The following is a 24219-nucleotide window of genomic DNA, read 5'->3' as shown; positions in this document are numbered from 1 at the left end:
AAATGTATATGAAATATGTATTTGATTGATAAATCTCCATGCCCACACTTCCTTTCCCAAGCCCCCTGCAAACTTAAACTAATTAACCCTTAAGTGCACCTTCTGAGCTAGATATGCTTGCCTGTGCCTTGCAAACTCCAAAGCTGTATATGTCTCTCTAGTTTATTTACATTGCCAAGCGATTGTATATGTCTCTCTGTTTCTGTTTACATTGCCAAGCAAAAGAGGGTTCCAGGAACCTAAGCCATGATTTTAAGGCATTAGAATAAGAAACAGACAAAAACCTACTTTCAAATATTCCGTCTCCTTGATCTGCAAATGCACAGAGTGCCACCCAAAACCAAAGCACTGGATTCCTGAATTTAAAAAAGAGAGTCCTCTTGTCCTTATCTGCAATGCCACCGTTTAATTTTCATCAGTACAGCTTACTTTCCTTTCCTGAGAGGCCTTGAGGGGCCCATAATTCCTCTTAGGAGAAAGATTTTCACAGCAAGTCCCTTCTCCTCTGAATCTTGAAGCCCAGATTTATTTGATTCCAGCCTGACAAGACTACCTCTCAGGAGACAGTCCAGGAGACGAGACAAAAGCCTTCTGGAAGCTTTCCCCTGAAAGACTGAGCCACTGCTTTTCATGTCAAACCCAGAGTGCATCACGGGATGGCCGCTGGGCTCTCTGCTTGGAAGACAACCACAAGGCATTGCAACGAATTCATCTCCTCTTTTGATATAAATGAAGTTTAAATGCTGCTAATCCAACTGGAGCAAATCTCACCCCCACCAACAAGGGATGAGGTCTTTGAATTTGTATCCAATGCACACAAGGGAGGTATTATCTTACCTTTTGTATCCTAAACTCTCTACCGCCCAGATATTGGGCAGTGAGATGGTGGGAGCTTCCATTTTCTTGCCAGTGAGCTAACTCCAAAAGAGAAGAAAAATATTTATTATAACAAGTGAACACATAACACGCAAGGGAAACCTATTTCCAACAGGTTTCTTTTTAGAGCCCTGTGTGCCTAAGATAATAATCCTCTTGACCCTTCGGAATCTACAACTAAGGTTTTTCTCAGAGCCTTCACCAGAATTGTGATACTTCATTGTTCACAGAATAAAAGTTTTATTTTAAACATTATAAACATTCAGATTAAACTGCTACAAAAATAATATCCAAGACACAGACAATGACAGTGTCCTCCTATTTTCAGTATTGTATATGCAACAAAAATCCATAGGACAAAACTGTATGAACAGTTTCTGATAGAAGTTGGTAAGAATAGAGTTGGCATAGCCTGCACTTCCTAGTCACAAGTTACTTCCAAAGAAAGCTGATATATTGTAAACTCAGATGCCCCTTAGCGATGTTCTATTGAAGAAAGCGAGCCTGTGATTATTGTAATGTCCCAACAAGTACTAAGTCTCCATCACTTCTTAGAATCATCATTATTCTAGATGTTACTGTCAGTAACTGAGGAAGAGTTCTTTATAATCTGCTTTAAGCTACGTAGTCATTTCTTCTTAACTTTTTAATAAAGACCGGGCCCAACTAAAGTGAGGTTTACTGATTAGTCCTAAGATTTCAATACATTGGATTCATTGTCTGCTCAGATATATGCTTTCCACGGTTGACCGACCAGATTACAGGCCGTTGGGCATTCCATTCTAACCCACCTGTCATTTTACTGCTAATTCTAACTCTTTGCTAGGTAGACGTGATTATTTAATTTCTTCTTTCGTGTATCACACTCATCTCTGAGGTTATTTCACCGGAAGACTAGCTTATTTGACACCTGAGTCCAGCCCGACCACCATTTTAACTGATACGACTGCTCAGTTGACCACGCGTCATGCTAAATGTGGCCAGTAAATTTGGGAGCTGCAAGTTCTAATTCTGTCCCTTTTTCTGATTTCCAGTGTGTCAATGAATAAGTTTGCTTCTTTCTCCCCAATTTCCTAACCAGAAAAATTGGAATGACACTATTCAGCCACTTCACAAGACTCTCATGAAGAAAAATGATCCCCCTCAACCTTCAGAGGTAGCAAAACGCTTCCCAAGACTTAATAATGTTAAATACCTTAAATATTGAGAAGTCATGTATGGATAAAATAAGTAAAATGTACCATAAGATAAGCACCACCTAAATAAACATTTTAACATATTTTTAATTTAAAAAGTGACATATATACACAGCAGAATATCTCTCAAATTCAAAAGGGTAGACAATAAGTTCTCTTACCTAGGTTAAGACTCAGGGAATCATTTAATTTTAAGAATATCCTGAATATCTTCATGGATTTCTTTGAGCATTTATGGGGGTGCAAGTGCACACACAAACACACACACATACTTTTTTTAGCAGTCCAATTTAATGTGTATTTTAGGAATGACTTATAAGCCTATCAACAGTTAATTACTTACATGTCATTTCTTAATTATTAATAGCCTTTATTTTCTATAACGGTTTTAGGTTCATAGAAAAATTGAGTGGGTACAGAGATTTCCCATAGACCCCTGCCCCCCACCAATGCATAGCCTCCCCCGTTATCAACATCCCCACCAGAACAATATATCTGTTATAACTGATAAACTTACATTAATACAGCATCACACCCAATGTCCTTACGTTAGGGTTCATTCTTGGTGTTTGGAGAAATATAATGACATGTATCCACCATTAGAGTATCATACAGAGTAGTTTTGCTAACCTAAAAATTCTTTCACACATACTTTTCCAAACCAAATTTTTCCCAGTTTTTATGAGGCTGCTGTCTGGTGAATCCTAAGATATCCTTGATAGAGAAGTTATCTTCTTTGTGCTCTTGCTGGGAGACTCCTACTCCTCTACCTACTAGACTAAGAAGCTTGGATGGTTGTGGCCACTCTTCTATAACTCCCTCATGAGTCAGAACATACAATCCCATGTCCCACCTCATGTCTTCTTTACCAGATATTGAACAGGCTAAAGTTCACAGAAGTTGCTTTTCATTGGGATAAAAGGGGAAAGTAGAAAGCAAGATGCCCTTGGAGACACTGCCCAACCCAACAATTGGCACATCACCTCCCCCCCACTTCCTCAAAAGCCTTGATGAAATTCCTACTGCTAGTGGCTAAGCTCAAAGCTCATGCTAGGTAAGCTCTAGTGATTTAGACAGACAATTCCTGCTCTCTGAGAATGTACAATCTCAGAGAGAATTGCTTTGAAAAGCAATTCATTTGGGCCTGGGCGACATACCATAGTAATCACAAACTAGCAAACATGTCACGGCACTGCCAACATATTTATACTGAAAGTAGAGTATACAACATGCATTCACAAAGTGAATATCAACAGCCCCAGTTATCTTCAATGCCAACACTAGAAATCAGGAACTCCTACCTTAGCCCCTGGGATTATTAAATCTGACTCTGTCATTCAAAAACAATGTTATCACACATTATCTTATACTTTCTCATGGCTTTAAAAAGAAAATCTTACTCTCTAGAGCCTGAAATTACAAACACCAGAGCTTATAACACTATTCTGAACAGTTCGGCAACTTAAAATGAAACATTTACTTTGTCATATGAATCCAAATATTTTCCTGTCTCTCAGAGAAATGTCACAAGAAGGTGACTCTTTCCTGGCTTAGTCTAATAGTTGAAGTAATGACAGTGCACAAGAAATAATATCTCTTCCAACACCCTCAGGGCAAAATTATCCTTGTCACTCTAACCTGAAGATCTCTTTCACAGAGAGTTTCAGTTATCACCCTTCAGCATAGTGTTTACAAACACTCAACAACTTATTATACGGTAGATGAGAGGAAATGGGAAGACTACCAAAAAAAAGTAACTTAACTAAGACACTAAGTAATGTGAGAAGACTAATTAGGAGCATGACTTGCCCATAATTTTCCCTAAGAATTTCCACCTGAGACTTCTTTCTCCTAGGTTTCAAAAATAAATGTGCTATATATAATAAATAGACTTCAGAGTTGTTGTTTTTTATCTAAAATGAACACCTGAGAATATAATAGTGGCCTTAATGTAATCAGCAAAAACCAGAGGACACACCCAGTGGCCTCTCTTCTAGAGAGCAGCATGATGTATAATTGGTTGTAGATAGTTTCCGTTGAACTAGTTGCCTGGTTTTTGAAATGGGTCCTCAAAAGCGTAAGTTTCCATTACCTGCCAATGGCCGTCTCAGGCACCTCCCCAACTCTTCCAGGAACACCTCTTCTCCTCTGCCTTCTCATCTGCTCCTGCAAGACCGTAAGCTCTTGGTGGGCAAGGGCATCGCTATTTCACACTGTTGCATCCCCACTTCTTGGCGTAGAGTATCTGGTATATTATGGGTGAATCATACAGTTTTCAGAAATCAGTGAATGAAGGAATGATTGGATGGATGGATGGATGGATGGATGGATGGAGCACATGGGTGAGAAACTATTACATAGTGATTCAGGGTAAATCTTTTGAACTCATGAAGATTGGTGTATCACTCTACTCATTAGCTGGGTTTTCATAACCTTTCTGAACTTGTTTCTTTATTTGTAAAATTGGATAATTAAATTTTTCTTATAGATTGTTATAAAGTTGAAATGCAATAATTTATATAAAATTAACTTCACATATAAAGATAATAATTACTCAATAAATAAAGGATATGTATATTAATACCTTGTATACAAAACCAGCCTGTAATCAGATAGGCAATTCTGCCCAATCAAATATGAAAAAGAAAAATCACAAAGGACTTTCAGATCTGGTTGTCAAGTCAACTGAGAAGGAAAAAAAGCTATAAAGGATGGACTTTTCTGCCTTAAAAAAATAACAAATCTTTGGAGCTGGCCAGCATATTAAGCTTGAAATTGCACTGCTAACGGGCATGTCTTTACTATATCTGTGCTTCCTTGAAGGGGGAAAAAGATAGCGAGAGAAAGAAGAAGCTGTTGCATTGTGGAAGCAGAAAAGACTACTAGACTAAGCCAGGAAAGAGTCACCTTCTTGTGACATTTATCTGAGAGACAGGAAAATATTTGGATTCATATGACAAAGTAAATGTTTCATTTTAAGTTGCCTAACTGTTCAGAAGAGTGTTATAAACTCTGGTGTCTGTAATTTCAGGCTCTAGAGAGTAAGATTTTCTTTTTAAAGCCATGGGAAAGTAAAAGATAATGTGTGATATGTGACATTGTTTTTGAATGACAGAGTCAGATTTAATAATCCCAGGGGCTAAGGTAGGAGTTCCTGATTTCTAGTGTTGGCATTGAAGATAACTGGGGCTGTTGATATTCACTTTGTGAATGCATGTTGTATACTCTACTTTCAGTATAAATATGTTGGCAGTGCCGTGACATGTTTGCTAGTTTGTGATTACTATGGTATGTCGCCCAGGCCCAAATGAATTGCTTTTCAAAGCAATTCTCTCTTAGATTATACATTCTCAGAGAGCAGGAATTGTCTGTCTAAATCACTAGAGCTTACCTAGCATGAGCTTTGAGCTTAGCCACTAGCAGTAGGAATTTCATCAAGGCTTTCGAGGAAGGGGTGTGATGTGCCAATTGTTGGGTTGAGCAATGTCTCCAAGGGCATCTGGCTTTCTTCTTTCCCCTTTTATCCCAATGAAAAGCAACTTCTGTGAACTTTAGCCTGTTCAATATCTGGTAAAGAAGACATGAGGTGGGACATGGAATTGTATGTTCTGACTCGTTGAGGGAGTTATAGAAGAGTGGCCACAACCATCCAATCTTCTTGGTCTAGTAGGTAGAAGAGTAGGAGTCTCCCAGCAAGAGCACAAGGAAAGAAAATAGCTTCATTATCAATGCTTCATTAACTCTGACATTTACTAGTTAAATTATTATGCTAGTAAATTAGATTCTATTTTATTTTTCCTTCTCAAAACACAGGAACTTATTGCTTATTTCTTTTACTAAAACTTGCAGAAGATACTTTATTCTGCTGCTATTTAAATTTGTAAGTACATTTTGGACAGTATATACGTGAATTTTAAAATATATGTGGAGAGAGCCTATTTATTATAAGACATGCAGAGTTCTGCATTATTTCTCATTGGTGCAAAACTAATTGGCTTTTCCCAGTCATTGAACAAATATTTATTCTTCCATTTTATCAACCTTATAATAGCAGCTGAAATTAGAAGAGGGCACAACCACCTGGCAAAATCTGGAGCGGGAAGCCTTGCATTTCCAAGCATCCTACCCGCATTGATTTTCTAGGCCTCAAGCACCATTGCTGATAAAGGTCCCTTACTCTCCACAATGCCACCCCAGTGATGGCACAACCTACCCATGCATGTCTCCATTCACAAGAACATGCGATAATATATTCCCTTGAGCTGAAAAGAAATTCCTACAATATATGGGTTATCTAAGGCCCCAGAAGTAGGAATCAACATTGGTGGCAAGAACTCCTGGCTCCTCTGCTGACCGCATTAGAGTTGTGCAAACCTGGGCTGGCGTCTCTTTGTGTGCCATGAGCGGGGCTGATGAGTAGCGTAAGAGAGTGGAAAAGTTAAAAAGGAAAGAGCCAAAGCCCATAAGACCAAGTTAGCTTTCCCAATTTGGAGACTGGACTCAAAAACCTCAATAAATGCAGCAAAGAATTTTCTTAAACACCCACATTCCTTACCCTGATAAAAACCCTGGGTATATGCTGATATAAGTAGCTAGAGATCTCCTGGCTCCTTGAGATATTTCACTTTAATGCCAAATCCCATGGTCTATGGAAATCCAAAGCCTTCCTTGTATTTTAGCAACTTTCTTGGGGAACAGAAAGGGTGCAAGGAGCATAAGGGTGTCTGTCTCCATGCTCTGCTTCTGTGCAACAACGTACTAAATCAGAAAAGAAACTCTCCTCTATTTTTTTCACAAAAAGCAATGCGCACACAGTGCACGGATAAATGTAGCTGGTTCCCTGAGGACTGAGGGCAAGGGGGAAGGGAGAAGTCAAGTGGCAGCCAGGTGAAAAGTCTGAGCTGGAACCACAGGCAGCACTCTGAAAAGATACTTCAGTCTCCTGCTGATAGGCATACGGCCTCCCCCGGTCCTCCACTCGCCTGTCTCAGCCTGTCCACCTTCCTGGCTACTACCTCTTCATTCTTTTTTTAAATTATTGTTTCTTCTTCCCCTTGGAATCGTAGCAAAATGTTTAACTTATCACACTCAGAGTAATACAGGGATAATCTTCCTTTCCCTGGTTAGTTAGCTCTCACCCCTCCCAGTAAGATATTTATCTTCCCAAATGAGAAGAGTTCTCTCACTGAAAAGAATTCCGATGCTAGAATTTTTGTATCTTGACCACCTTCCCCCTCATTTCATTAAATAGCGCTATATAGGCGGCAATACTTACTGTCATTCTCTGATTTTTAAATCTCTTCTCTTTCTGACACAGGGGAGGACTTCTCTGCCCCCTTGAGATTGGATATGGTCATGTTTCTAATTCTGTCCAAGGGGTTGAGGGTGAAAGTGACATTAATTACTTTTTGGTTGAGGTATTTAAACGCCAATGTGAGATGCCCCAGTACTGATGTCACCCTGCTGTGGCTAGAAATTGAGTCTGCTTCAGCCTGGGTGCCTAAATGACAACAGTGAATGAACAAAGCCTCCCTACTGACCTGCCCTGGCCAGGGGAAACATCTTTATTGCTGTGAGCATCCGCGATCTGTGGCTTATTTGTTTTTGCAGCAGCATCTAGCCTCTTCTGACTAATACAGTATTCTGATCACAAAGAGGTGGCACAACTTTCCTCTTCCTGTGACAAAAGATTGCATCCCCTTGGACTAGGTTTCACTGTCAGGGGAATGAGCACTTAGAACAGGTTCTACTCTCTGACAATGTTGTCTCTGAATCTCAAAGCCTAAAAAGGTACAATTTTTATAGAGTTTGCTCATGGGGATCAGTTGGTCCTTCTGCTCATCCACTCCCTCTCCCACCCTTGCCTCTGCTTTGAGCATTGCCTCTCAAGAGCCTATCAAGTAGAAACCAACCAGGCACTTGCTTCTCAAATGCAAACAGAAAGTTGAAAAATTGGGGGTTCTCCAGAGCAAGACAATACACAGTTGTACCCGCCAATAACCAATGCCAGTTCTTTGTTCAGTTTCTTCATCAGTAGTTCCCAGTGTTTTCAGTAGTCTTTCTGTGGCTTGTACCATCAGACCTGAAAATGAAATGAGATATCACAACAAGCAATTCTCTCGTATGTACCCTAAGAATGATGTGTGTTCTGAAATTAGAATGTGAAGATACTGCACAGCTACGTAAATGTACTAAAAACCCTTGAAGTGTACACATAAAACAAGTGAGTTTTATGGTAGGTAAATTATAGCTAAAAAAGTCTTTTACAAAGGACAAAGTGAAATATGTTATTGCTTTAAATAAAGCATAATTGTAAAAACCCAATATTGCTTTATGTTATGAAATTTTCATATTAGTTGGCACAAAAAGATACCATAAAGTTTCATTTCAGTATTTCAAGAAGTATGATCATGTCCCCAAGATATTAATGGCTAATAATGAAATTAGTTCAGGTTCCTAGTTAATATTGCATTTAAAGTTTCCATTGTGTTGTTTTAATATTGATTGATAGCCTGTTGATGCAAATGTCATCATTATTCTGATTCTGACGTCTGTGTATCCACTGCATAAAATCAAGGAGATCACATTTCTAACACATGAAGGCCAAAAGACTAGACCTTTTAGTCTTTGTGTCATCTGAGGAAATGGGAACATTTATATGTCGGCATAGTCTGTTTACTGCCGTGTATTTAAACTTGGTCCCGGAAAAGGATGGTTAATTTCCCAGTGGCAGGGAGCAAATAGTGAAGGTAGAGGAGATGGATCCTGGCCTGAGGTATGCCTTCTAAGTTAAGACAGAAGATACAGAAATGTCCCATTAATTCACTCAACAAGTGTTGGTTGCATGCCTACTCTGTTCCAAGCAATGAGCTCAGTGCTAATGCTGCAATGGCGAGCAAGTCCATAGGTCCCTCTCCTATGGGTGTGTATTCTAATGGTAGAGAGGAATGCCTCGTACAATGTCAAAGACTGTGACAAACTTGGGCATGATTTGAGGAGCAATTGACTTAGGGGTTTCCATACATAGGAGCAGGGCCTCATAGAGGGGAATGGAGACTGAGGTCCTTCGTGGAGTAAAGGCAAAGTGTGGTCCTCAACAAGGACACCAAGGACACTACAAAGCTCTGTGATCCTCATTTGTCAGAAAAGAGACTTAGACTACAATGAGGCAGCTCAGAGGTCTTCAGCAGGACACCCAGAGCCCGAGTGTGGTTTAGAACCTAATACCAGGTCCTACTAAATGTGAATATGAGAATGCTTAAAATTGCTTGCTTCCACTATAGCTTCATCTGGGGCCCTCAGTGGATGTTAGCCCTCAGGTGAAGAGTCTTTGTAGATGGTAAGCCCATCTGTTAGAAGCTGTGATGTGTACAGACAAGGACAAGCTGTATGGCAGTGGTTAAGGGTATGAGGACTGGGAGCGGAAAACCTCAGTTGGAATCCCAGTTCTGCTGTTTATGAGCTAGGTAGCTTTGGACAAGTGGTTTAATCAGTTTCCTTATATGTAAAAAGTCAATGATTATAAGAGCATCTAATTTATTGGGTTATTGTCATTATTAAATGAGATAATATATGAGCAGTGCTTAGAATATTGCCTAACCCCTCACAAACTCCCCAGATATATTACTGTTATTAAAGGATGCCAGGACCTCATCTTTGCAATTGCAAATAGGTTTTTAAATTTCATTTGCCCACATAAGATTCTACTATAAACTAGTTAGAGTGAGTCTACAGGCCATGCAAAAGCCAGTCTGTCACTGCCTCTAAGCCTTAGTTACTAATAAGTAATTGGCTTGAGTATAAACATCCAATAAAGCAGTTTCAAATCTAAGTAACCACTCCAATACCATGGTTCCCTTTTCAGTAAAAATGCACATACCATAGGCAATACTGTACATTTTCTATTAATATGCACTGTGCCTAGAGTTATGTACTAGAGTTTCTACCACCTCCCAATTCTCTAGGCCTCCTGAGAGCATTCTAAAGATGGGGTCTTACATGGTGTTAGCCATGCAGAAACTTAGGCTTAATGACCACACTTGGGCCCAGATGATGTGATGTGGGAGTGGGGAGCCGAGGGGGTTGCAGTGTAGAGGAAGGAAGGATGGCTGAATGAGTGGTCAGGGTAAGGAGGTAGAATATTCTTAAGAGATTATATTCTTCACACAGTCCCCTTAGTTTCCTCTTCGACTGAAGCGGATGTAGCAAATAAGAGACAGTTCAGCAGCCAGAGCCCTGGCGTTGGCCAGGACTCTGCTTTCTCCTTTGAAAACTCATCTAAATTATGAAGATGGAGAAGAGGCGATGTGGAGAATTCTGACTCCCACAGAATTCTAGCCCAGATTAGGTCTCAAATGTTTCCCTAACACAACATGGATGAACTAAGGGTGTGGGAGACAGGAGCTCAAGTTTTGAATTGCTTTGTGAACATAGCGGAACTCTGAGGTTATTGTTCAGAAAATACCCTCAATGGCTAACCTCCCAGGTTAGCAGTGCCACACTCAGGTTTCTCTCAGACTGGAAGCAGAGCCTGCCTGGAATCCCATCCAGAACACTCTGACTAGTACAGGAATCAAAACTTGGATCTGTCCTTTCCAAATTGGAATTTCTGTATTCCTTGGCATGGAAACCAAACAAAAGGGGGCTGCCATATTTGATTTCTGCCAACTCTGACTTCCCATGAACCTTAGGCCTGCCTCAAAAATTTGGAGGCATTTGCCTGATTTCCAATACCACATCTTTGAATTTCAACTTTAACTGAATTGTTTACAGTATTTTTGTTCTATAAATTCACCAATAGTGTACCATCACCTAATAGCAATGCAAAGATGAGTGACTGAGATTGTTGTTAGGTAATAAAAGGCCAGGTTGATAAGTAGTTTCACACATCAAAAAAAAAAAGAAGAATATATCTTTCAAGTAAGGAGGCATACTGAGAGAAGGAACAAGATATAGAGAGAGACATTTACACTTGGGATGGCTGATCTTTTTAAATATATTTGTGCAAAAAATAAATAAAAGGGGCCAGCTGTAAAATATTACTCTAAATCTACATTAGCTTGGGCTGCTATAGACTTTCAAGTTCTGAAAATATGACTTATCTGGTCTGGCAATGCATTAAGAATGCTCTGTGATTTAAAAAAAAGAGCTATTGATCGTAGAAGATTTTAATTTAGATTAGTTCACTTAAAAGTGTAATAAATGGCAGGGCTCACATGTTGAATCACTAAGGCAGCAATTATTTTCAGAGCATCAGTCATCTGTGCTCCCAATTTAATCAAATCTCTTTATGGAGGTTTTAGACAGCATTTAAAATAACCATATAACCTGCCTGTGAAAAGGTGTTTTGAGTTGTATGTCAAAAGGTGAAGAGAAATTAGAAAGACAACTTATAGTTTTAAAAGATCAATGATGACAGATGGGTAGTTGCGTTTATTTTATTTGTGAGCAACTGTTGTTTTGTAAGGTTGGTGTATGTTTTTTTAAAGAGTGAGAAAGAGAAGGTATAGTATCTGAACTAGAAAAATAATCCAACTTGTTTCTGAGTTAGATTTGCAAAGGCTAAAAGTCTTTAAGAAGTCGGGATAAGAGCAATTACATACTCTTTGTGGCCTCTAAGAAATGAATTCTTGGTCATGTTCTGAAGGAAAAGGCAAATACAATAGAAAGAGAAAAGATGAGAAGGACCCAGCTGTTAGCATTAACTTGCAGTTTTACCTTAGAAGCCAAATATTTAGCCTGAAAAGCTTTTTACCTCTGACCTTTAAGGTTTCACTGAAGATTTCATCATCCCTGAGACGCTAGTGGCTCCCGCTGAGATGATGACAGAGGGGCCTTCATCCCTGGAGCTGAGACCTTGAGCCCTCTCCTAATCCCATGCAGTTCTTATTCAGCCTTCTTTTCTGACATCTGTGCATAAAGCAACATAAAACATTACACTGTAAATGACATCTGAGAGATTCGTCTGAAATTCTATTTCACTGTTTAATATTTAAAAGTTTAAAACCTCTTTGTAGCTTTATAGCACTCTCTAACAAGAATAAATTTTATTGATAAGGCATCTTCCTTCCCCACACTGGAAGCCATTGGCAATTGCTGCAGAAGTGAGTTTAGTGATTAATAAGTCATGTCCTCTGGGATGTGACTCCATGATTGAGGCTCTTATTGAAGTATTATTACATATTTCAGAATTCCCAAATATCCACCCACTGACACGTGTTAGTACCTCCATTTTTTTGTTCCTAGAACTGAGGTCGGGCAATAACAGTACTTACGACGTAGGATTCTTGCAAGGATTAAATGAGTGAATGTGAGTCAAGTGCTCAGAACGGATGTCGGCATACAAAAAGCTCTGCTTGTGTTATCTATTGTTATCGCTGTGACTTTTCTGAGTAATTCAGAAGAATCTTTTTTGCTTTACGTGGATGAGAAATCCTCAGAGAAGAGGCCCTCCTAAAAGAACAAAAAGCCATAGTAGCTACAAATTGCTTGTCATTACTTTTGGAGTCTTAGGCATTTCCGGAGCATAGCAATGTTAATTTTCAGGAGCCTAAACACCACCAACTAGTCAGGAAAGGGAGCAGTGATCTAAAATAGGGTCACAGGCAACACTTGTGGCTGGAGAAGCTTCAGGAGTTCTCTTGGCCTCCACCCTGACTCATACTCAAACTCACCGCCTCCAAGCACTTCCAGCGAAACCAGGGCCCCTGTTCAAATGCACATACATGGGGAATAAACATTTTAAGTAGCTCTCTTCTATAGATACTTGAGCGTCAACTTAACCACCAGGACTTTTCCAGTTTCACTGTCATAGCTACTTGAGAGGAGATTTTAATGGTGGCAAGAAGAAAAAAGCGACCTTAGAGGACGGCCAGTTTGTGAAATATCCTGGGAATAATGTAATTAATTCTAATTCTAAGCTTTTATGTAAAAATCGAGGCAGACTTGAAAGCAGTACCCATAATTATGCCACTTGAGCATTCTGGTATGTTCTTTGGGAGCGGAACAGAAGAGAGTGGGCTTATAGCTAGGACAGTCAGAATTGCCCATATTCTGCCCCGTATTGTATCTGAGCCATAGCTCTTGGCAGGGGGAGCTCTTCCCCCTCCATAAAAATCTCCACAGACCTTCTCCGTGCCAGCCACGATAAAAGCAGACAACATAAAAGAGAATGTGCTTGCTCTGCAAATGCAGCTTCCGGAGAAGTCCTGACCCCCCCCCCCCCATCAGTTTACCCCCAAACTCCTGGATTAAAAACCTGGAACCATCCACGGTTTTGCATCTGCAGTCCCTCTGTCTGGAATGATCCCTTCCAGAGCTCAGAATGGCTGGCCCCTCCCCATCGCTAGGTCTCAGCTCATCTCCCTCTGCCTCGGAGAGCGCTTACTCAGTAGAAAGTGGCTCTCAACCCCTCACCCTGTCTTCAGTTTTCCTTCCTCCTATTGCTAAGGGAGATGAGCCTATTTCATTTATTTGGTTGGTTGGCATCTGCTTCCTTCGCCCAAAAGGAATCTCAGGGAGAGAAAGGACCTTGTCTGTCTTCTGCCTAAGTAGGTGCTCGATGCCTATTTGTAGAGTGAGACAAAATTCCAATCATGAAAGAATACTTGTAATGTGAATATTTGCTGCTACTAAAAAAACAAAAAACGTTCATCTGATGAAGTCCTGGGATGTGACCAAGGGGATCCAGGGTGGAGGGTGTCCAACGGAAATGAGCACCCAAAAAGGAACAAAGTGTTGGAACAGAAGACTGGTGGGAGAAGGGGGACAGAGTGGCAGACAGGGACGATACTTGGCAAAGATAACCTTTAAGCTATTCACAAATTTGCCTGCGTTGCATACTAACCAGAGCAGCTCCCTTGCTGCTGTTCCATTTAGAAAAACAAAGTGATCGTCTTGGAGAGCCTACACTGTGATTCAGATCTCATTCTCATTTCGGGGGCTGCTTGAGGCCCCCCTGGCAGTCGGTGGGGCGTTTTCACACAGCTGTGGAACATTCTACGGCTGGGGAAGCATGAGCTGCAGGAGGATGGTTTTTTGTCACACCCCCGACTTGTCCTCTCGGTAGCCTCCAGTCTCCAGGCCTCACTGAGCTAAGAATCTGCTGAACGCGGGGAAGTGGGAATCCGGAGCCTCTGGCTCACCAGCCAGCCGGCTCCTTCACCTTTCAAATGAAGCACCATGCGGTAGGAAGGTAGGGATTTAGGGCTGACGGGTCGGCTTAACCTCGGTGGGGGTTCACTCTAGTGGTTACCCCGCTGCTCAAGTGTTCAGTGATCAAACTTAATTCCCCCAGATTGACTCTCCGCTCCCCATCATTCCCAAATCGTTGCCACCCCGGGCGGTATATTCCCCTGGTGCTGACTGCGGAGCCTGAGCAGCAACTCGGAGGAGCGAGGGGCGGGACGTGGGCCTTCAGCCGTGGCTCTCGATCGCTGGCACTGTTTTTCTCACCCAAGTCCTGACCTACTTTCAGCTGACCCTCGCTACTAGCTGTAGACGGGCAGTGTGACAGCACTTGCACGGAGAAAGGTTATAAGCCATAGGAGAAAACAAGATCCTCTACCTAAGTGACGTGTCTGAATCCTGGGCTTTGATGGCTAATGGGACAAGGGGTTCATTCCCGCTGGAGCTGGCGCATCACTTTCTAGTGATCTATTGATAGTTTTCAACAACCCCTGTGATATTTCAGGATCCAGCTGCCCTGAGATTTTTGTTAAAAGGGCAGGTTATAAAATGTACTCTTCAAGTAATCTTTCCTGGTTTTGTTTAACCAATCTCCTGTGTTTTGCACATCTCCCCATGTCTTCGCCATTGTCTGAACCTACTTGATCGTGCCATGAGCTATAATTATTTTGTCTATTATATCTCCCCCCCCGAAATAAACACTCCTGAGGGCAGAAACCAAACCTGCCATACCCAGTGGTTTTTCCCCAGCAGCCAAGCTCTCAGTAAGTTTTATAGAAATGAGTGGAACATAGAAAATGTCTCCCACAACCATTTCTGTGTACATGTAGCAAAAAAGCAGAACCTCACTGCCTGCTGGCATCTTAACAAACCTGTTATTCACATCTCTGTATCCTAGAGATAAGAACCCCTTAACACAGACTCATAGTGCAGGAAATTGTTAAATCAGAAACAAATCCCAGCTCCCGGGCAATGCAGCCAGGCGCCCTATGCAGAAATGTCTCCAAACCTTAAATGTTATAACAGCAATGCCTTGCTTTTGGACGGCGCCGACACTGTCGCAACTGTTTTCTCATCAGATCGTCATAATGGCACCGGATGGAGGAAGGGCAGATATTACTGACTTCATTTTGAAGAAGATGCATTGAATCACCACCTAGAGAAGTGACTTGCTCCAGTGCCATAGCAAGCACCTGAGCAGAAAGCTGGCAACCTAGGTTTCTAGACGACTAGTTCATTCTTTCCCGACTAAACTGCGCTATGACATCTGCCTTCCTCATGTCCTTTTCATACATTTATGTGCATAAAAATTGCCTGAGGATCTTGTTAATTCACAAATACTGATCCGGTATGTCTGAGGCGGTCCCTGAAGTCCTGTATTTCTAACAAACTCCTAGGCGATGCTGATGCCACTGGTCTGAAGACCAGTTTGAGTGGTTAGGTGCTAGCGGGCAGTGACCATGCTAGCCTACCTTTATATCTCCACTGCTTGGCACATAGTAGGAGCTCAATAAATATTTGTTGACTTAATGAAATAAGTCAGCCATGCATTTGACCCACTTTTGGTATCGCTAGTGCCGAATAAGTAGTAAAACACCCAGGAAATAAGCAGTGAATTAATGAAATTAATCAAGGAGTCAATGGAACAAGGAAAGTGCTACTAGAATTCCATGTGATCATACTCAATGGGAAAACAAAGGACTTCCAGAGCAGGAGTGTCCTTGGGACATACCCCAGTGTTCACCCTGTGCTAGCTATTGAGTCCACAGTAACACATTTTGCTCTTGTGTTTGCATCATCAGAATATATTCTTGACCCCCTAAGTAATATGATGACTTTTTTCCCCAAGTACTTTTTGTGGTTTGAAGACACAGTCTCCCTCAGACTTCCTGGCAAGGCTCAATGAAGTAAACCAGTTTCAGCAGCCCCATTTTTGCTCTGGGAAAAGAAATCTGAGTTTTTCCTGTCTCCCCAGCAGAGCTGAAATTAGAGGCCAGGCCTCCTGCCACCCAGCCCAGATATTGACACTCGGCTGAGTCTCAAGGGGTCTTTCATATACAGCAACAACTTATCTGCACAGTGCTCTTGTGTGGTGCATGGGGGGTTGTGCTTCAAATGAAATATTTAACTGTTCTCAACTGAGTTGTGAAATAAAGGGCTTTATTAAGAGTACGGCATGAATAAAACAGAGCTTAATTAAAATTCCCTGAACAGATAAGAGAGAGCAATGCAACCCACATTAAACCATTTCCTAGGAATCCCATCTCAAGGTCTAAGGCGCAAGACACTCTGGCACTTTTAATCTGTCCCAGGAAGGCATGAAAGGGCTTGCCGTGTATAAATCAACCCATGAATGATGTTATCTTGACAAACTCCTAGCAGCAGCAATTACGTTTTTCAGGAAGTGGGGGTGGGGGTGCAGGAACAAGAATAGAGAGGAATGGAATGCCTTCCCCCCCCTTTACAGAGGGACTCGGCCCACATGCTGCAGCTTGTAACTGCTCTCACCCACCTGGGGCCACTTGGCTCCCACCGGAGGCACAGACTAGCCCCATTGTCTAGGACATTTCCAGATGTTGAAAAAGAAAGACATTTTGGAATTAAGAATCAAAAGCTCTTTAATTTTAAAGAGAAAGAACAAAACGCCTCCACCAGGAGCAGAGCTGACGTGCTATGCAGATACCTCAGACCATGTCATCGGGACTCAGTTTCCCTCCACCCTTCAGCTCTGCATTCTTCCAGGCTGACTTCACTATCAGGAAGGTGTCCCCTCAGATGCCAACCTGGCCTCCAGCCCCTGAGACCTAGGGACCGACGTTGTAATAGCTCAGTGGGCCCAATGGAAAGCGAGTGCCTCTCTTACTAGTAGTTCACACGAAAGTCCAAGAATTCACTCTCGTTTGGTTAACTTACCGATCACCATAGCCATAGAGGAGGGGGTCTATTTAGCCTGGCCTGGTTGAGCGCCTCCTCTTGAGCTGAAGAGTAGAGCCCCACTGAAGCACAATAACCACGAATTTAGGAGTAGTTCCCCCAAGGAAACTTAGGGTGCTGTTCCTAAAATGAAGGAAGGGATGGTGAGCAGGCAAGCAAGACACATCTACTGCTAAGTCTGATGCTGTGTTTTGTCTGATTCTGATAGCTAGGCTTCTCCTTAGTTCCAAGAGCCAGTCCCTAATCTGAATACGATTTCTGATAACTGGCTCCACAGCTTTCTTTATATCTGGATCCTATCTTGCTAACCTGCCGGAAAACTACGGTAATAAGAAGTAGCAGTGTTTATCAGATGCTTACTTTGTGCTGGGATTTGTGCTAAATGCATTCATTATGTATCTAATTTTATCATCACAAACACAGATGTGTTTTGTCATAACTCCATGTTTAGTTGAGACAACGGAAGCTCAGAGTTAAGCAGCTTTCCTAAGGCAACATGACAGTTATGGGCAAAGCAAGATATAAAGTTCTGTTTGATTTCAGAGTTTAAGCAATTAATCAGTATGCCGTGTTGCCTGGCTCCATTTTCGCGGACTTCTCTACAGTTAATGGGACTTCTCTACAATTAATGCTTGGCTGTTGATGGCAAATCACTTGATGTCCTAGGACCTTAGTATTCTCATCCGTAAAATGAGGAAGCTGATACCTGCCCCGATCTGCCTGTCTCAGCTCTCAGTGCAATTGTGAAGATTAAATGAGTCGATATGATTGTGATATTCCTTATATAAGCAAGTAAAATCAAAGGTACAGGTATAAGTTAGGATTTAGAAACACATACACCACACCAGCTCCCGTAGTACTCACTTCTAGCTCTGCCAAGGACACACGCCCTTTTCAGCCAGCTCCCTGATGCTTTCAGACACTCTGGGACTCAGTGCCCTTTATCCCCATGAAAGGTGAAGCTCCATTGTATGTCCCATGCGCGACCTGGTGTCCATCCACCTCCTGAAGATCCTTCACTCTCAGCTTCATGCGATCCTGCTGTGCAAATCTGATGGCCACCCCTGGGAGGACATGTAGCCGTTCTCTGGGTCACCATTCTCCCCCCGGTGCACCATGACACGTGGGAACCTATGTCATTACTCCTGCTTGTTTTACCTTTTTGGCACTTGCACCCACAGGACTGGAAAAAAAATTCCTCAGTTCTGTCATTCAGAATGAACAAGTGACAGGATGCATGGTGTTAGACTACAATTTCCGCCTCTGTGATGGCTTTTTTAAGCTAAAGTTGCTGAATTCCTATAAAATTCAGAGGAGCGGAAAGAATTTTGACAAGCCTCAGCACCTCTCTCTGGGGCCCACCCCAAACAGCACTAGCAGCCACATCTTCTGTCATCTTCTTAGGGAGGTGGTTGTTTTTTCAGTCAACATATTTTTATTCGAATAATCTTACAAGATATAAAGGGGGGGGGTTCAGGAGTTCTTTTTTAAGCAAACAAAATGCTTTGCACATCAGTTTAGTTTTTCAAAACAGAGAGGGCTTGGAAAAGTCAATAAAGAAAGGGTTATTTTATGCATCTTAATCACTGTAAATGCTGAGCTTGCTCTTCTGTGAAGCAGTTTCCTGACTGGTACCTGGGGCGCTAATTCCTCTTAGATCATCCCCTCAAAAGAACATCTTCTTTGAATTCTCAGTATTTGTCCTTAACAGCACTAAGGCTCTTTGTTAAAGACTTTTTACCTTGGTAGAAAAGTTGAAAGCATACAAGACTGTTGAGATAGCAATTTCTCAACTTAATAACAGCGTGTCTTCAGCAAACGTAAATACAGATGTGGTTTAAATGGGTTTTCAGCATGGTCAGATAAGGGGCCATTTATTTAACACAAATGAACACAACTTCCCAGCCAAAATATACTCGGGGCTCTTGGGTGTTTATAGAATCTGGTTGTTACTTCTCTTGTATTCTCCTCTTTGCAGTGGATGGATTTAAAAGGTGAATGGAACACTTCTTCCGGGCTTCAATGATCAGGGATATAAAGGATGTCTGGGAAGTTTTCTCAGGAACTAGAAGTTAAAGACTTTTTTCTTACTGTTCATCTCTATCTTTTCCTTAGTCAAGCTACTTAGCCTCCCTGAACCTCAGTTTTCTCATTTACTAAGTAGAGAGCACTTTAATTTACCTCGAGAGGATGGCTGTTGTTATCGTTACTGCCTACTTTTTCTGGTAATGACACCTTCATGTTCTTTGGAGAGTCATTCCTTCCCCATTCTAGTGAAATTTCCATGGGGCTGTCCCTACAACCCTTCCTTCAGGGTTAGGTGTATGGCACGGGGCTGGCCACGAGTGTTCAGCCCCTCGGCCAGTGGGATTGGTTCAGGCCTGGGCACCAACGCAGATCAAACCAGTAAAACTCAACCTCAGGAACCATCAGTCAAAACACATTTTTTTTCTATAGAATATCCACTTTTGGAGAGTAGATGCTAGAGCCATGGAGAGGGCCTGCCGGGCAGCCAAACAGACGCAGGGGAAGGAAAGTTATCAGATAAAATGCTGACATGAAAAGCAGGATGCAGGTTTGTTAAATCCCCAAGTAGCCAAGAGCCCCTAGACGGGATTGTACACAATGATGCCCGGTGATGATTTGTTAGAGGAGCAGATAAGGGCATTTTAGATCTTGTGCTGCTCAACTCAACGTCCTGGAAATTGGTTTATCTTCTTGTCGAGTGGAGCCGGCAGGACTCAAGGCCAGAGCTCCGTGCTCACTCACCCACCTCCAAGGAGTCTCAGCGACTTTGAGAATCCTCTATGGAAGGGTTCCTCAAAGAAGCTGTAGGAGTGAGGCAGGCTGCATTCCTGATCTTCATTTTGGCTTTATTTTCTGTGAAGGAGGGATAATGGTGGTTTTGTAAACTTGGTTTAGGGTAGCTGGAGGATCTGATGAGACAGTGAGAAGAGGGCTCATTCTCTACCCATCAGCTCAGCTTGGGCACCAGGGCATTTCCCCGGAGCACTGTCCACTCCCTTGCTAACGCAGCACTAGAAATTCACTCTTAGGAGCCATTTCTGGAAAGAGTTTTCATACAAATAAAACTGGAAAAGTCTGAAATAACATGTTAGACCTGCAGTGGCCAGTGTTACATATCACTCCAAACACCATTCTGCCTATTTTTGTTATCTAGGAGCATTTGATTTTAATTTACCCTTTTAAACACTGGCCCCCTCTCTAGCTTTCCCACCAAGCAGTCCTTATGCAGGCAAAACTCCCATTAACTTTAATAAAAGTTTTAAACATGAAATATTGCTAGGAGGTGGCTGATATTTTATTCATACTGCTAATGATTATTTTAAATGTCTTAATTGTTCCACTGATGCCCCAAAGCTGGTTTAGGGAGAAATGTAGTTTTATGCATCAAAATAAAACATTATGCAAATAAAATCGATGCTGATAAATATTAAGCCAGTAACTCCCTTAGAACTTTTATCCCTGAAAAGTCGGTGATCCTATACATCACTAATTCTATATTTCAGAGCAAGTTGGTTGACAACAGAATGGTAAAGATGATGAGAATGAAGGAAAGATCATTTGAAATGACTTGGTTTTGAGGCACTTACTATAACTTATGAGACTTTTCCATAAAAGCAAAATAAAAGTAATTATCCCAACCCCTGAATTACTATCTTTGAATTATAGTTGATTTTGAGATGACTTATCTTATCCCATTGATTTTTCAGTGTTTGTTATTGCTGATTTTTAGCTGAGCAGATTTGGAGGAATTGTGCTTATGGTCCAAATATCCAATCTAAATTTGGTTCTCTGATAGCAATGGATGGATGACTCACCTCTCCTAGGAATGATGGAACTTGGATCGTTGTGTCAGTCACAGATAGTGGTTTGAATGTCTGGCCCCACATAATAAAGCTCTGCGCCAAGAGATAGTATCGTCTTCTGCCCTTAAATAACATTCCTCATTCCTAGCTGGTATGAGAAGTGCATCTTCAATAATTGATCAGTGGGACAGAAAATCTGTTGTTGACAAAGCATGTTTAAAATGATGTTATTCAATCATTCTCATCTCAGAGATGTTTTCAGCCTGCTCCTCGCATCCAGTGCACATTACACAACACAGGTTTATTCATGAAGCAACTGATTGCCATTATTTTTAAATTTACTTTATCTAAAAAGAGCAAAGCAAAGTTTCCTCTGAATGCTTCCTGGTCTATATTTTATATTTTTATATTAAATTAAATGCAGAGTCAGTGTAACATCCTGCTTTGCTATAGGGCAAAATGGTTTCAAGCTCATTTTCACAAGGGCCATGTCCTGGCAAAAGTATGCTGTCAGTATAGATGCTTGTTTCACACGGTGGAAATGAACCAGGAAAGATTCACAGTACAAGAAACTCAACTGGTGGCACCTGAGAAAGTCTTAGGAGCCTCTGCTCACTCTGTTTCTGTCACCTAGTGATTTATCGAAGGAGGTGTTACATCCAAAATTATATCATGTGGACCAAGTGTCATTTCCTCAAAAGAAAATACTGATGACTAAGTGTTACACAGATAAAATGTTGTTTTTTCCCATCGGTAAAGCATATTCGAGTCATGCATGACTGGAGAGACCATCCCATTGGCATCATTGCAGAGGTGATAGGCAGGTCACAAGCCAACTGGCTTCTGAAAGAAAATGCCAAATCGCTCTCCCACGGTGCAGGCAAGATGGAATCACTCTGGAACCATGTGCATGGTTGAGTTCCACTTTTGGATGCATTTTTAAATTATAGTCAAAATATTCTGGAAATTCCAAGTGGAAAATTGAATGGCCTAAATAGAGGGGCTGGGGGCTAGTACAGACTGTGGGAATAAACACCAGATTGAGAGTTAGCCAACCCAAGTTCTGGGGCCTGCACTGAGGCCAACAAGCTCTAACCTTGTGCAACTCATTTGACTTCTGAATCCTTGTCTATAAAAGAAGGTTGGCCAAATGACTCCTCACGCCCCTTCTTACTCTCACATCCTGTGAAGCAATGATCAGAATCCACTTTATCTCTAGATCTTAGTAAAAGAAACTATAGAATTTAGAACTGCACTGCTTCATACAGTAGCCACATCTGGATATTTAAATGCAAATCTAAATTAAAAGTAAAGAAAAACTGAAATCCATTTTCTCAGTCACACTAGCCACACTTCAAGTGTTTAATAACCACATGTGGTTAGTGGCTACTGTATTAAATAGTGTGGATTATAAAACGTCTCCATCATTGCAAAAAAGATGATTTATAAAGACTTTTTTCCACTCCCTGGAGCCCGGTGGCATTCTAGAAATATGTGTGAAATGAACATGCAAAACCCATGGACACAGACATACAATAACATGGTGAAAGCCATGGGAGGAGGCAAGAGTGGGGTAGAGAGGGTCAATGGGGAGGGAAAAAGGGGACATCTGTAATACTTTCAGCAATAAAGAAATTTTTTAAAAAGAATTAATTCAAAAGAGGAAAACAAATTACTTAGTAGCAGTGTTATCTTTGGGAAGTCATTTAACCTCTCTAAATGTCAGTTCCCTCATCTGTAAAATGGACACAATGGTACCTACACCTCATAGGGTTATAGTAAAGATCAAAGGAGATATAGTATGTACAGCATTTAGTTCAATGTATGGCTCCAAAACAAATACTCAATAAATACTATGTTTTATTTAATTATGCAGTACTCAGAGTTTATTATTTTATTCATAAGAGCCCTAGTTGGTTAATGTATGCTCATTTTCCAAAAAGAGGAGATGATATTTAGCTCTCAGGGATCCTATTTAAATTCTTCTTGAAAATTTTCTAGAAAACCCGTCTATATGGCATTCTACTAACTGGTAGCTCTCACAGCTTTCTTCAGAGTACCCCAAATGATGGCTTGTAGTCACCAGGTACTTTCTTATTGGTCGACCTTCCCTAGACTTAAGATGGAAACTCTTACATCTCTGTCTCCTATGATATCAATAAACTACTTTTCCTTTAATTGAAATATGTATTTCTTATTTAGTAAAGCAGTATTGAGACTGGGAAGCTGGGGTCTGGAGTAAGACACTGTGTGATATTTCTCAAGTTGCTTAACCACCCAACGTCTCATTTTTAAAAGGGAGGATGTGACATTGTAGCTGAGACAGGAGACTTAAATAGTAAGGAGGAACCAGTCTTTCAAAGATCTTGAGGAGGAGAGAACAGAGGTAGACTATGACTAATCTAGACAAAAGAAACTGGTGCAGAGACCCTCAGGAGAGAATAGAGACTGTTCAAGAAAAGAAAAATGGATCAGCTGGAGGCATCCTATAGCTGGAAGTTTTTAAGGAAAGATACGTATCTTATACTTTGTAGTAAGCTGCTCCTACTTCTAGCATGGTAATTCAATTTGCTGAAAAATTGATTCTCTCTACTGGAACTTTATCCCCAAGTTTAACCCATCTTCTGATATTCTTAACCATATGCAATCATTTTCCACTAAATCGCAGTGCACCCAAGTAATTTCACTCCCCATTTGGTGTCTTTGGCTTCTAGCATTGTAATGGGAAACTATTATGACAGCCCCTCAAAAGCATTATACATTTTTACCTTTTTCCCCAGAAGCCAATTATTCATCCCATTCATTGCTGTGCTCAGAAATTCCTCCAGTTCCCCTCTATCCTTTGCTGCTGAGCTAACAAAATGGAACAGCCTTTTTTCTAAGAACAGTACTACCAAAAACCAGAGAGATAATCTTCCCAGTGTTCTGTGACTTGGTGTTTTCTTGTGGCCCATCCTAAGCAGTCTGTTTATTTTCTATTTTGGCCCAGTGCTACCATGTCATTCTTGCAGCCACTTTCCAGGATTTTTCTTGCCCTCTTAGTGCCTATTTCAGATATCCGCTCCCCAGGTGGTGTTGCACTTTTTCTAATTGAATCTCAACTTCAGTTCTGCCCATACTTTCTGCCATTTTATGACTGGAGGCATGTCTCAATTATTTATCTATTCAGCAATGTCTTAGAAAATCCAGCCATCTGT

General features: G+C 41.2%; 1 long non-coding RNA gene across 2 annotated transcripts; it reads right to left on the bottom strand.

The window, feature by feature from the left end:
* Positions 1 to 7992: 7992 nt before the first annotated feature.
* Positions 7993 to 17273, bottom strand: LOC107533143 (uncharacterized). 2 transcript variants are annotated; one of them, XR_001602823.2, is made up of 3 exons: positions 17172 to 17273; positions 11827 to 11981; positions 7993 to 8154 (listed from the first exon to the last, which is right to left on the bottom strand). It is a non-coding gene; the product is annotated as an uncharacterized LOC107533143 (long non-coding RNA). The 2 variants fall into 2 exon arrangements; XR_001602824.2 differs by having other exon boundaries at positions 11834 to 11981.
* Positions 17274 to 24219: the final 6946 nt, after the last annotated feature.

Source organism: Miniopterus natalensis, chromosome 16 (genome assembly GCF_054644295.1).
Source record: "Miniopterus natalensis isolate mMinNat1 chromosome 16, mMinNat1.hap1, whole genome shotgun sequence".
In the NCBI taxonomy this organism is placed as follows: domain Eukaryota; kingdom Metazoa; phylum Chordata; class Mammalia; order Chiroptera; family Miniopteridae; genus Miniopterus; species Miniopterus natalensis.
The sequence above is the reverse complement of the archived record's forward strand: the minus strand, read 5'-3'. Positions and strand labels throughout refer to the sequence as shown.